A 16,128-nucleotide genomic window follows, 5' to 3' on the forward strand; every position below is an offset into this window, starting at 1 on the left:
AGGACCCAGATGTAGCTGTCTCTTGTGAGACTATGCCGGGGCCTAGCAAACACAGAAGTGGATGCTCACAGTCAGCTAATGGATGGATCACAGGGCTCCCAATGGAGGAGCTAGAGAAAGTAGCCAAGGAGCTAAAGGGATCTGCAACCCTATAGGTGGAACAACATTATGAACTAACCAGTACCCCGGAGCTCTTGATTCTAGCTGCATATGTATCAAAAGATGGCCTAGTCGGCCATCACTGCAAAGAGAGGCCCATTGGACTTGCAAACTTTATATGCCCCAGTACAGGGGAACGCCAGGGCCAAAAAGGGGGAGTGGGTGGGTAGGGGAGTGGGGGTGGGTGGGTATGGGGGACTTTTGGTATAGCATTGGAAATGTAAATGAGCTAAATACCTAATAAAAAATGGAAAAAAAATAAAAAAAAATAAAAAAGAAATTCAACAAATTTGAATAGCTATTTTAATATTCTCCACTCTTACAAATTTAATCTCTACAAGAATGTGCAGCAATTTATTCATTACAGTTCCCCAATTTCTCATATATGTAAAATATAGTCTCAATCAAGCACATAGATTGCTGAAACTAATAGAGATTTTAAAATTGCAAAAATAATAGTAGGCAGATTAATCATATCTAATGGTATGGTATAAACTACTTATATTTTATATAAGATATGAAACAGCAAAGAATTTCTCAGGTTTAGCATTCTGAATCAGGCTATAGGTGAATTACGCGTACACACACACACACACACACACACACATACACACTCACAAAACAACAACAAAACCTTAGAAATTGTACCATCAGAACAATGGCCTGAAACTGTTACAGAGGAAACAAACATCAGCAATTGCTCATTATTTCATATATAATTCAGATATATATTTAAAATATATACACTTCTAATATTTAAAATATATACATTGCTTGTTAAAAGTAACAGATTCAAAGGAAGGATGCTTTATTAGTAATTTGCTGCAAAGAAGTAGCAAAACATAACAAAAGAAACAAAAATTTATGACATTATTCAAAAGCTGCTATCTAAGTAGTATATACTAGTAGCGTATACTACTTAGTAATAAAAACTAATATAAAATTTGTAGCTAGGTAAAAACACATTTGGACTGAATTGTGGATTAAAAACTTCATGTCAGATGATATAGGTTTTCATCTTAGTAGTACTTTTAAATATCAGAAAGGAAATGCAATGGTTTCTCGAGTTATTTCTGAAGCAGTTAAGATGGCTACAAAAGCCTATTAATAAAACATATATTATAAAAATACATATTAAATGTTTGATGTAGATGATGCTAGAGAAACAAATTTATTTGCAAATATTTTGAATACATTAACTGTAAAATATTGGGTTTTATTAAGACATTGTCATACATATCTTTTTTCAGAATGAAACTTGAAGATGGATTATTTCTAGACTCTATATTATAATGCAATGAGCTTCAGAATCATGAATGTCCAGAACTTTTAAAATTTCAATTAACTTAGAGAAGGGCAATGAAGAGAATAATACCCTTGGAATTTTGGCAATCATTTAAAAAGGATATAATTTTAAAAATAAGTTGAGAAAATCAATTTTTAGGATACAAAAGAACTGAACATTGGGAAGCATTTACTAATGGGACCACTCAAAAGCAGAATGGAATGAATAGTACTACCCATCACCTACAACTGGATAGGAAGGCAGCTTGTTGAAGGGAGAGGATTGCCTTTCCTCATAAGGAAGGAGAAGAAAGTATATATGTATATATATGAATTGGTTATAAGAGGAATTGGTTCCCATTCATGTATGTAAGGGAAGCATTCATTACTGTTTTAGATCTTATGTGGGTAAGTAATGTGGAATTATCCAAGGAAAGAAGCCAAAGAGACAGGGCAGTGATTGGGATTAGCAAAGGATTAAAATAAATACACCTCAGTCCTGCCTAGTCACAAAGTGCCATCTAGAATGGAACACAATATATGTAATGGTATTGTAAAGCTGACATTAGTAATTCAAGCTTTTTCCCTGAGTTTACCGTGTCCCTGTAATCAGAGTATTTTAAAAAACCAAGTGTAAGGACACTATCTTGGAAATTGCAGTTCCCAAGAAGAGGATATCAACTCAGCTGAGATGCAGCAGACATGTACGTAAGTTGAAATTCTATTAATTTAATAAGTAATTTTAGCCAAATCATTTTAGCTTACTACTGAGCTTCATAATTAGCCAAATGAGAATAAAAAATCAGTCTCATGTGAGTTTCAGGGTAGCATTACAAGGAAACTATGAAAACAAATTTCTATAGATTGAAAGAGAAGTTGCATCTTTTTTTAACAGCCATTTTTTATTAATTATTTTCTTTATTTAAATTTCAAATGTTATCCCCTTTCCTGGTTTGTCCTCTAAAAAGCCCCTATCCCCTCCCCTTCGCCCTGCTCACCAACCCACCCACTCCCACTTCCTGGCTCTGACATTCCCCTACACTGGGGCATAGAGCCTTCACAGGACCAAGGCCCTCTCCTCCCATTGATGACTGACAAGGCCATGTTCTGATGCATATACAGCTGGAGCCATGAGTCCCTCCATGTGTACTCTTTGGTTGGTGGTTTAGTCCCTGGGAGCTCTGGAGTTACTGGTTGAATCATATTGTTGTTCCACCTATGGGGCTACAAACCCCTTCATCTCCTTGAGTCCTTTCTCTAGCTCCTCCATTGAAGACCCTGTGCTCAGTCCAAAGGTTTGCTGAGAGCATCTTCATTTGTATTTGTCAGGCACTGGTAGAGCCTCTCAGAAGACAGATATATCAAGTTTCTGTCAGTAAGCACTTGTTGGAGTCTACAATAGTATCTGGGTTTAGTGACTGTACATGGGGTAGATCCCCAGGTGGGGCAGTCTCTGGATGGCCTTTCCTTCAGAATTTGCTCCACACTTTGTCTCTGTACCTCCTTCCATAGGTATTTTGTTCCCTCTTGTAAGAAGGAACAAAGTATTCACATTTTGGTCTTCCTTCTTCTGGAGCTTCATGTGGTCTGTCAATTGTATCTTGGGCATTCTGACTTTCTGGGCTAATATCTACTTTTCTGTGATTGTATACCACGTGTGTTCTTCTGTGATTGGGTTATCTCATGTCCAATTCATTTGCCTAAGAATTTCATGAATTCATTGTTTTTAATAGCTGAATAGTACTCCATTGCATAAATTTACCACATTTCTGTATCTGTTGAGTGACATCTGGGTTCTTTCCAGCTTCTGGCTATTATAAATAAGGCTGCTGTGAACATAGTGGAGCATGTGTCCTTATTACATATTGGAACATCTTCTGGGTATATAACCTAGGAGTGGTATAGCTAGGTCCTCAGGTAGTACTATGCAATCCCTCTAAAATCAGCGAGTAGACAAGACTGGTCACTCTCTCCCTACCTATTCAATATAGTACTGGAAGTCCTAGCCAAAGCAATTAGACAACAAAAGGAGTTCCAAGGGATACAAATTAGAAAGGAAGAAGTCAAAACATTACTATTTTCAGATGATATGATAGTATACTTCAGTGACCCAAAAATTCCACCAGAGAGAAGTTGCCTCTTGTAAATTCAAGGTCACTTTGAAGCACACCAGAAAATAAAGCATCAAACACCAGAAACATTCCTTCATCACTGAAGAAATAGAGCTTTGTTATAAATCTAAATGAAGCTCTTTAAATACATTTTTGAAGTTATGTTTGAACATGCATTCTTTAGACAACATGGTAGTTTAATTTTTTTCAAATGGCTTTCCTTAAAAAAAAATGAAGAAATAAAAAAATATCATTATCTCAGACCCATGAAGAATTATCGGTTGGCTGCACTCAACACATTTTGAATTTTTAAAAAGTAAACATATAATCTGCTTCATTAAATAGAAAAAATGACAATGGTTTAAATGTAAGAATAGAATACATCTACAAATCTGACAGAAACAAAAACAAAAATCAAAGACTTCCCATTGTCATTAGATTTACCCATTCAAGCAAGAATATCAGTCAGAAGAACTTAGTAAAAGTAAACAAAAAGAAAAGTAACTGAATGCATTCCGTTGTTCTAAAACAAAGTAGCACTTTCATACCAGTTTTTTTAAAAACTGGAAAACTTAGAAATAAAGCATCACAATTAAAATTCCTTCCACTAGCTGTCCATGTACTGAAAATTACAGATTTCCTTAGTTTATGTCTTGTAAATCTTTTGCATATATTTAGTTTCTAAAATTATACAATGTATGTACCTTGAAGTTTCCAATTAGGAACTATTACATTTAGTGGTTTTTGTCAACATGACACAAGTTTAAGTCATTTGGAAAACTTCAACTAAGAAATGCTTCCCTCAAATTGCCCTGGAGGTAGTTACCCACATTTCCTTGATTCATGACTGATGTGTGAGAGCCTAGGTCTCTGTGTGCAGTACTACCCTTGGGAAGTTGGTTGTGGGATGTATAACAAAGCAGACTGAGCAAACCAATAAAAGGACTCCTTGGTGGCACTTACCTCAGTTCCTGACCTGCTTGAGCTCTAAGCTTTGGCTTCAAATTAAAAGTAGAAGTAAGTGAGACCCCTCCTTTCGGAAGTTGCTTTTGTTGTTGTTGATGATGATGATGCTGTCATTTTTTTCCTGTCTTTTCTTTTGTTGGTTTTTAATCACATCAGTAGAAAAGTAAACTAAGATAAATATTGGTCTTAGGATCACAGAGTATGGCTGTGATATAGCTCATCACATTCTGTTGTAGGGCAGATTGGGTAAGATATTGTAATTATGGGTTGGATATATGATCAGGTGGTCAGAGCTTAATAGGATATTGTGGAAACTTGGGAAATAGGATTGTTAACAGAGTTGCAGATGGTAGAGCTCTTGCTTGTAAAACTTTATGGAGAGCAAAGGCTGTCAGAGATGTTCAAGTGATATTTGGAATTAAGCACCTGCGGTTCTAGTCAGCTAGTGTTGAATAATCAGTTGTTATTAACAAGAGACCAGCACCACTGAATGAAGTTTTTGCTTTACTGGGACAATTGCTGCTTTTCAGCTGGGGTTGGAAAATCACCTGAAATAAACAAGAGATGATCATAATTTAGATGAAATCGTCTGGGAATATTTCTAAGGGTCAGCAAACAGAAGCTGTGGTCCAGAAGAAGCTAATGCTACATCTCTTTCAAGAAGCCAAGCTTGGTAATTTGTGAGAGTTTCCCAAGCCATACTGTGTTGAAGGCGAGATGTCTTGGAGAGTAGCTGAGATTTGACACTGTGAGAAGCCAGACGAGGCCAATGGTGAAGGGGCAGCCTCAGTTGCAGTGGAGATTTAAGGATTAAGTGGTCATGGAGAAAGACTAAGGCTTGACATCACATGGAAGGGTCAAAGTCTCCGAAGGGAAGCCAGAAGGTTACCGGTAAATGTTCAGCCTGTGGAGACTGAAGAATATTTAAGATTCCATGACCGGTGGAGAACATCCAAATACAGCAACAGCTGTGGAGTGGAGCCAGTCTGAGCCCAGGAGACAAATGTGAGAAACAGATGGCAGAACAAGAAAGTAGATCTGCCCCTTAGAGCCCAGAAGACAGTGAGGGGCTCTCAGACATAAAGCACTGAATACTTTACACTGTTGAATTCGCTTTTGCTTTGAATTAGTTGTTACTGTTTCTTCATTCTTCTCTCTAGGAATAAGAAAGTCACATATTTATTTTATTTTACAGGAACATATAGTAGAAAAACTTTAGGATTTTAAAGTGATATTGTATATTTAAAGAGGACTTGGATTTTTATATAATATATATTTAATTAAAACATTTTGAATTATTTTTGTTTTATGTTGTGATTTGATATTAACATGAGACTTGGGTAAACAAGCAGAAATGGAAACTCTATAGTTTAGTTGTGTCTTAGATTATGTGAATCATGATGAGGAGACACCATGACTAACGCTTATAAAAGAAAGATTTCATTTGGCGCTCAATCACAGTTTCGAGGTTAGTCCATGACCATCATGATGGGAAGCACAGTATTGGAGCAGTAGCCGAGAGATTTACACCCTGACCTTCAGGTAGCAGACAGAGACACAGGGACTGAGATAAGCTTTGGAAACTTCAAGGCCCACCCTTGCTAACACACTTCCTCCAAGACCATATCTTCTACTCCTTCTCAATCAATTCCACTACCTAGGAACTAACCATTCAAAAATATGTGCTGACAGGGACTATTCTCATTGAAACCTCAATAAATACTAATGCATTGACCATAGAGGTAACCGGGGATTAATTTACCTGATTATTTTTTGTCAACTTGAAACAAATAATTGGAAAGAGGGAACATCAATTAAGAAAGTGTTTCTATCATATAGACCTATAGGCAACTATTTAGGGGCATTTTCTTGATTAATGATTGAGGTGGAAAAGCCCAGCTGACTGTGGATAGACCACCATGAGGTATATGAATAAGCAGGCTGAGCCATTCCTATAGCAAACTATCATGCAGAATTCCTCAAAGGCTTCAGCCTCAGTTCCCAACTCCAGATTCCTAGCCTGTCTGAGTTCATACCTCAGCTTTCCTCAGTAATAGACTGGAATTAGGAAGTGTAAGCCAAAGGAACCTTCTCCTCCCAAAGTTCTTTTTGGTCATAGTGTTTTATAACAACAATCAAAAAGCAAAGTCAGGCAAAAAATTCAAACTATGTCTTAATCCATGGAACAGGAACAGGGGCAATGATACATACCTGTACAAATGGCCCTGACTTCCCAGGAAAATGTTTCATTCTCACCTGTGACAATCAGAAACTGTCCTCTCAGAAAACTGTTATTTTTCATCACTTCACATTGTTTTGAGCTGCTCCAAGACCTTGAAAGTAATGTGCATCTCCACTTTCCCTGTTCTAAAACAGCAATCATCATTACAGTCATATTCTGTGTGTAAGATAGATAAGTTTACAGCACCAAGCACTACTTAATGGCCTTAGAGGAATAAACATGGGGCTTCAGTATTGACCTAAGCTTTCAAAACTCTTAAGCAGACAAACTATTACAAACGGATGTTAAAAATCAGCTTAAATTTAAAGAATATGGAACACTCCCAATCGATTTTCAGAATATAAATTATCACTTTTAAACATACCAAGTGTGTGTGTGTGTGTGTGTGTGTGTGTATGTGTGTGTGTGTGTGTTCCACTTTAAGGAATACTCCCTATGATTATTTCCACTTTAATTTAAATTTTTTATTAGATGTTTTCTTGATTTACATTGCAAATTTTATCCTGTTTCCTCATTTCCCCTCCTATCCCATTCCCCCTCCTCCTGCTCACTAACTAGCCCACTCCTGCTTCCCTGTCATGGCATTCCCCTACACTGGGGCATTGAACCTTAACAAGACCAAGGGCCTCTCCTCTCATTGATGTCCCACAAGGCCGTCTTCTGCTACATATTCAGCTGGAGACATGGGTCCGTCCATGGGTACTCTTTGGTTTGATTAGAGCCTGGGAAATCTGGGGGTACTGTGTGGTTCATATTGGTTCTTCTATACATCTGCAAACCCCTTTAGCTCCTGTGTCTTTTCTCTGGCTCCTCCATTGGGGACCCTGTGCTCAGTTCAATGGATGGCTGTGAGCATCCACTTCTGTATTTGTCAGGCACTTGCAGAGTCTCTCAGGAGACAGGCTCCTGTCAGTAAACACTTGTTAGCATTCACAATAGTATCTGGGTTTGGTAACTGTATATAGGATAGATCCCCAGGTGGGGCAGTCACTGGATGGCCTTTTCTTCAGTTTCTGCTCCAAACTTTGTCTCTGTATTTCCTCCCATGTGTATTAGATCCCCATTCTAAGAAGGACGGAAGTATCCATATTGTGGTCTTTCTTTTTCTTGATGTGGTCTGTGAATTGTATCTTGGGTATTCCAAACTTCTGGGCTAATATCCACTTATCAGTGAATACAAACAATGTGTGTTCTTTTGGGACGGTGTTATCTCACTCAGGATGATAATTCCTAGTCCAATCCATTTGCTAAGAACTTCATGAATTCATCATTTTTAATAGCTGAGTAGTAGTCCATTGAGTAAATGTATCACATTTTCTGTATCAAATCCTCTGTTGAAGGACATTTAGGTTGTTTCCAGCTTCTGGCTATTATAAATATGGCTGCTATGAACATAGTGTAGCATGTGTCCTTATTACATGTTGGAGCATCTTCTGGGTATATGCCCACGGGTGATTTAGCTGGGTCCTCAGGCAGTACTATGTCCAATTTTCTGAGGAACCACCAAACTGACTTCCAGATTGGTTGGACCAGCTCTCAATCCCACCAGCAATGCATGAGTGTTCCTCTTTCTTCACATCCTTGCTAGTATCTGCTGTCACTTGAATTTTGACACCATTCAGACTGGTGTGAGGTATAAGAACAATGTTGTTTTGATTTGCTTTTCTCTTATGACTAAGGATGTTGAACATTTCTTTATGTGTTTCTCAGCCATTCGATATTCCTTGCTTTAGAATCCTTTCTTTATCTCTGTACCTAATTTTTAATAAGGTTATTTGGTTCTCTGTACTCTAATTTCTTGAGTTCTTTGTATATATTTGATACCAGCCTTCTATTGGATATAGGGTTGGTAAAGATCTTTACCCAATCTGTTGGTTGCTGTTTTGTCATATTAACAGTTTTCTTTGCCCCATAAAAGCTTTGCAATTTTATAAGGTCCTATTTGTCAGTTCTTGAACTTAGAGCATAAGCTATTTGTGTTCTGTTCAGGAAATTTTTCCCTGTGCCCATGTGCTCAAGGCTCTTCCCCAAATTCTTTTCTATTAGTTTCAGTGTATAGGGTTTTATATGTAGGTCCTTGATCCATTTGGACTTGAGCTTTGTACAAGAAGATCAGAATGGACTGATTTGCATTCTTCTACATGCTAATATCCTGTTGAACCAGCACCATTTGTTGAAAATGCTGTCTTTTTTCCACTAGATGTGTTTAGCTCCTTTCTGAAAGATTAAGTGACCATAGGTGTGTGGGTTCTTTTCTGGGTCTTCAATTCTTTTTCTTTTTTCTTTTATTGACTGAAACATTAGTCAACTTTTTAATGAATGAGTGACATTATGCATGTGCATAGTTATATTCACATAACAATAAATGATAAATCTATTTTAGATTTATTTCAAGTGTTAGACTTTTTACTTAGAAAGTGCCATTTGCAAATGCATCTGGAATAATTAAAAAAACCTAGGATAGCAAATACTATTCTCAACAATAAAAGAATCTCTGGTGGAATCACTATGCCTGACCTCAAGCTGTACTACAGAGCAATTGTGATTAAAAAAAACAAAACAAAAACAAAAAACAAAAACAAAAAAAACGTCATGGTATTGGTACAGCAACAGGCAGGTAGATCAATGGAATAGAATTGAAGACCCAGTCTTCAATATATTATTCAAGTATACTATTGTGAAAGTTGTTGTTTCCCTAATTTCTTTCTCAGCCTATTTATCCTTTGAGTAGCTGAAGGCCACTGATTTGTTTGAGTTAATTTTATATACAGCCACTTTGCTGAAGTTGTTTATCAGGTTTTGTGGTTTTCTGGTGGAATTTTTTGGTCACTTAAGTATACTATCATATCATCTGCAAATAGTGATATTTTGACTTCTTCCTTTCCCTTTGACCTCCTTTTGTTGTATTTGAAGTTTCCAGATATAGAGTATAAACCCAGACTACCCTTAATCTTGATGTGATTATCCTGTCTTGGACTTCAAACAGCTGGTGTCTCACCTCGTTATTTTTGAAAAAATTCATAATAAATGAATATATTAACAAACCAATACCTTTACTCAGATTTGCAAGGTCAACAAATATCCATTGGTATGGACCCCAAAATTCTTACTGTTGTCTGTTGCTTAAAAAACATTGGGCTTCTGTAATATTGGGCTCAGTTTTTAATCTCTGAAATCAGCTTGCCAAGGTAGTTATCTGCTTTCACATTCCTTATAAATCTATAGTACTAAAAACTTAAATTCAGGTTTCTCTTAAATAAGAAATCATTAAAGTAAAGCTAATTTCTAAGACTTGGTGATTTAAATGAGAACTCCCCAATAGGCTAATATATTTGAATGTATTGTTCCCAGTTTGTGGGAATGGTTAGAAAGGACTAAAAAGTTTAGCTTTGTTGATGGTGGTGGCTCACTGGAGGTTTACAAAGCCCACATCCGGCCCAATCAATCTCTCTCTCTCTCTCTCTCTCTCTCTCTCTCTCTCTCTCTCTCTCTCTCTCTCTCTAATTTGCAGATTAATGTGAGTTCTCAGCTATTGTTTTGCACCAGTGTGGTACATGCCTGCCCCCATGCTGCCCACCATGAAAGTCATGAAGTATTCCACTAAAACTATTAAAGCAAGGTTCCCATGAAATGTTTTCTTTCATAAATTGTTTTGGTCACAGTGTTCTCTTAACACCAAGAGCACAGAAGCTATGACAATGACTCTCTTACCTTTTATTTTTGAAATTAATTCAATAAAATACTTTACATCTTAGTACCATGCATTTGTAGATTTTAAAACCTAATCTCTCAATTTGTTTTTGCTTTTTGTTGTTATTGATATTGTTTTGATGTTTCATATATATATATATATATATATATATATATATATATATCCCACCCTGGTTTGGAACTCACCTAATGAACAATGCAGACAAGGAGCAATGTGGAAATCTGGTTCTGTGAGATAAGTAGGCCTTCGAAGCAGAGGTTGACAGATCTTCTGCTGGGACTGTGGAAGACTTGAATACTGCTCTTATACAAAGTTTAAAGCCTGCACCTGAGGTCAGAGGAAAAGATTGTTGTATGCTTTGCTTTCTGGCAAAAAAAAAAATTGTCTAGCTGTATTTATCCTGTGCCCTAATGATTTCAATGAAGTTGAACTCAAAATAGACCAAATAACTTGGAACAATGCATTCAAAGAGAGTACACACTCAGATTGTTACATAATTATTGCTCCCTGGATTTACTGAAGTTTACAATAAGAACTTAAGGGCAAAAGATATTACAAAGGTGCAGTTTGGTAAGGAGAGGAGTGTGGAAAGATTAAAATTGGAGTTAGTGCCCATATCGACAAGATAGCTACAAATTTCCTTAGTATTGTATTAGTTTGCTTCCATAATATTACACGTCATATAACTATTTTGATGAAGGCATAGCATGTACTTTGACTATAAATATCTTCTTAACAAAATCTGCTCTTTTTTCTCATCATCCCCATCCTCATTTCTTCCTTTTCTTCCCATTCACTCCCCAGACAATGACATTTCAACTTTGCTAGTATAGCTCAGCATAGGAAGGACAAGTAGCCTTAGAAAAATATGTCTGCCCTTTCCTAATATTAGTACTTCCCCACCTGTGAGTTAGATATTGGGTACTTCCTAGAAGAAAAAGAAATGAAGAAGAATCACATAAAAATTGCTTTGTGTGGCATTCAAGATCAATGAGAACAAATCTGCCCTTGAGATTCCCTATAAGGTGAAAAAAAAACCTATTCAACCATCTCTTGAGAGTTTATGGCAGGATATACATTTACTTGAAATTATTTCATGTATTGCTCATGCATGTGAAGATCATCCAATGTCATAAACTCATACACCAGCCCATCTACCAGTTAGGGTAAAGCTGAATAGGTATAATTTGGAGGTTAGGTACTCCATTACCATCCTGCAGGATGCATGTTGCCAGAGTCTCTGCGAGTTCATATGTGTGTAGGTACAGTTGTGTCTGGAAAACAAGGTTCTTACAAATTTCCTCCTCATCTTCCTCAAAACCCCTTGAACTCTAAGGTGCTTAATGAAAGCATTCCATTTAAGACTGAGCATCCATGATACATTCCTTCATTCTCTGTATACTGTCCAGTTGTAGGTGTCTGTATTAGTTCTGATCTGCTGCCAGATGACGCTTCTCTGATGATAGCTGAAATAGACAGTTGTCTGTGTGCATAGCAGAATATCAAAAGGAGTCATTGTATTGCTATGTTTTTTAGAAAAAAAATCTTTTATCTATTTATTTTTGAGACAGGATATTTCTGTGTGACCTTGCTCTGTAGACAAAGCTGACCTTGAACTCACAGAGATCCACCTGCCTCAGTCTCCTAAGTCCTGGGATAAAATCTGTGTGCTATTATCACCCAGCGTAGAAAAACATTTTAAAAAGAGACAGTATGAAAACAAATTTGAGCAAGTTAAGAAGGGTGGATGAGTATAATAAGAGTGGAGGGTGGATGAATATAATCAAAATATGCTATACAAAATTATCAAAGGACTGATAAAATGTGAAAAAGAAAAATAAGGGAAGTAAACAAACAAACAAACAAACACTGCATTCTACAGGTAGTACATCTTCAGAAAGAATTACTTAAAGGGCTTCAAGCACAATTACATCAAGCACATTTTTAAATGTTGCCATTTTTAATTACCATTGAAAGAAGTAGTTTCTCTATGTAAGTTTTGCCATGAGATAACATAATACTATGAATGGTGTTTTTAAATTACAGACTTACACTAACTTCTTAAAATCCTATTTACAATGTCACTTTATGATGATAAGTTTGTTTCTTTTCAACATTTTCATGGCACATCCAGTGAAAGTGTGAAATAAAAATTCTATAGAATGAAATAGCTTTAATCTTTCCAAGCTAAACCTGATAACTTCTTTGAAAATATAATGATAGGCTAGTCATAATGCTTCAAGAAATTTGTCTTAATGTTTTTTTATTAGGATAGCCAAAAAGAATTTATTTGGAGGCCTTGAATTACAGATTTCCAGATCTATAAATATAAAACTGTGTGGAATCTAAACATATATATGTATATAGCTCGGCTAGATATCTAATTAGACACCATGTTCAGCATGTTTGAATTTGTGCATACACTACAAATAAAGTGTTTCAGATGTGGTCACATGAAAAAGGAGTGCCGAGGTAGACTGGACTCTGGTCTTAGAGCATGTAAAACATAAGAGGATCTGAGTGCATCTGAACAAACTCTAGTCTGATTTTCAAATATGAAATTATTAAAATGTCTTTTCTTATAACTGATACAGAAGACTATTTGGACATTTAATAAACATATGATCTTGTTTTAAAAGTTAGTAAGTTCTTAAATGTTGCTGATCAATATCTTTAAAGCAGTTGGAAACTTAGGTATGGCAAACATGTATTAGAAGATTGATTTTTACAGCAGAAATCTATACATCAAGCAGGCTCATTGGAAGCAAATGATAAAATGAATATCACTCTAGAAGAGAGCCCTCAGAAAGTGTGCTATCAGCCAAGGTGATATACATTATAAGAGACAACAGAAGGGGAAGGCTAAGGACAGATAATCAATTTTTTCTTAGTGTACAATGACTCATATGTTTCTTCTTAATACACCGTCAAATACGCAATAAAAGTTTGATAGTTGGTGATTTGTTTTACCAGTAGCACACTATTGTAAGAAGCATTAATAATTGCCTTCTTAAAAGCCTAAGGTATAGAAACCTAACCAGTAGTACAGCTGTTTCTGCATTAAGCATTAATCATTGATAAAAATACTAATATAATGGCTTTTGAGAAGCATAATATCTTTCATTCCAGCATAAAAAAGAGAATTTACTTTTTCTGACCTAATTCTTAACCTAGAATATTAGTAGGCCAACTGCAGACTTTTCATAAAGCAGGAATATCTATTAAACATCCTTAAAATTTGTCTTTGCATTTAAACAAAGTATAGTCCTCAGGACCAGATTCCCTCTCCTGCTTTAGATAGATAGATAGATAGATAGATAGATAGATAGATAGATAGATATGACTATACAGAGATAGATAATGATGATATGCATATATTGAGATGTGGCAACTAATTATAGATGATATAGATGTAGTTATAGATGATATATATATATAATATAGTGAGCTATAGAAATCATGAAACTGTAGCTGTTCTCTAATGACTACTGACAGATGAAATATGCATTAATAAAGAAACCGGGTTATTTTTCTTAAATAAGAAAGTTATAAACTTGCTATTTACAAATGCAAAGTAAAATATAAGTTCAGTATATAAGAAATGTATATGCTATTAAATGGCCATTATATTTCTCCTCATAATGCTCCTTGTTTACTACAGAAGATCTTAGCTCTCTGCCTTGTTGGTAAGTCAATGACATAAAAAATGTTCTTTATTAACTAATGTTTGTGATTGGAAGACGTTGACTTTTTTAAATTTACCATATTTTTTTTCCACTTACAAGAAGAATATTATACAAACTTCACCACTAATTTCACCTACCAGTGATCACATCACACATAATAGACTTTGAATTAATAATGAAAGCAAATTAATATGTGTTTTCATTGAACAATTCCAGAGTGTTTGCAAAATTCAAATTTATTCATGAGAGGCCAAGAGTGTTAGTGGACAATTAAATTAACTAAAAATTGCATACTGTTAATTCTAGGTTAGTTTACAACTACTATGAAAAAGTAACTAGTTTGCTACTGTACCATACATGAAGGAGATAAGAAAGTTGCTATGTTTGTAATGTTATAATTTTATTTTTCAATTTTCAGTCGTAAAAGAATGATCTCAGGATGAAGAAAAGTTCTGACATATTCATGGTTATTACAAAGCATTGTGATTTACCATTAAAGAACTGTAATACAATAAAAATGTCTCCAATTGGACAAGTTATGAAGTTCCTTTTATTTTGAATTGTATCAAACCAGTGCCTTATCAACTTCATAGGCATATGATGTGCTAACAAAATGAACTACAACTTTCCTTCAATTTCAAAATCAAAGTAGGAGCCCCACCTCCTTTCCCACCACTTCCTGTGCAAGTCAGATCAGCTGCCATGTACTCATTCACACCTACAGCCTGGTTGCCTCCCAGGAGATCAGCAGCAACCAGGGAAAAAGGAGTCCTGCTCTAACCAGAGACCCAACAGGCCCACTCTAACAAGAGATGGCACTACCTGTCTCCAAGAAGACTGTCTCTACTTACATTCAAGGAGGGTGGTTTCAAACAGAGATGCTCAGGCCAGTTAACACCAGAGATAACCAGATGGCCAGAAACAAGCTCAAGATCATAAGCAACAGAATCCAATGCACTCCAGCAGCAAGAGAACCCAATTTTTGAACAACAGCAAGCACTGGATACCCTATCACACCTGAAAAGCAAGACAATGACCTAAAATCCCATCTCATGAAGATGATAGAGACCTTAGACAAGATCTCCAAATCCCTGAAAAAAGAAATGAAAGAAGAACTCGGAAAACAGAAAGATCTCCCATGCTAAGAGATAAGTAGGATTAACATAGTGAAATGGCCATTTTTACCAAAACCAATCTACAAATACAATGCAATCTCCATCAAAATTCCAACACAGTTCTTTTCACAGATGTGGAAAGAGAAAAATCTCAACTTCATATAGAAAAATAAAAAAACCCAGGATAGCCAAAACAATTTTCAATAATAAAAGAACTTCCAGGGGAATCACTATATCCCTCCTCAAGCCATACTACAAAGCAATAGGGATAAGAACTGCATAGTATTAGTACAGAGACAGACATGTTGCTCAATGGAATAGAATCAAAGACCCAGAAGTAAAACCACAAACTTATGGACACTTGATCTTTGACAAAGAGGCCAATAAATGGTGCTGGTCTAACTGGTGGTTTGTATGTAGGAGAATGAAAATAGATTCAAATTTATTACCTGGCACAAAGCTCAAGTCCAAGTGTATCAAGGACTTCCTTGTAAAAATAATCCAATTTTTAAAAAGGGTGGAGAGCTAGAGAATTTACAACAGAAGAATTGCGAATGGTGGGGAAGCACTTAAAGAAGTATTCAAAGTCCTTAGTTATCAGAGAAATGCAAATCAAATGACCCTGAGATTCTACCACACAGCAATCAGAATGGCTAAGATCAAAAACTCAAGTGACAACATATGCTGACCAGGATGTGGAGAAAGAGGAACACTCCTCCAATGCTAGTGGGATTGGAACCTGATATAACCACCCTGGAAATCAATCTGGCTGTTCCTCAGAAAATTGGAAATAGTTCTTCCTGAAGACCCCGCTATACCACTTTTGGGCATAAAGACACCTCACCATATCACA

The sequence above is a fragment of the Mus musculus genome, chromosome 12 (assembly GCF_000001635.26).
Source record: "Mus musculus strain C57BL/6J chromosome 12, GRCm38.p6 C57BL/6J".
In the NCBI taxonomy this organism is placed as follows: domain Eukaryota; kingdom Metazoa; phylum Chordata; class Mammalia; order Rodentia; family Muridae; genus Mus; species Mus musculus.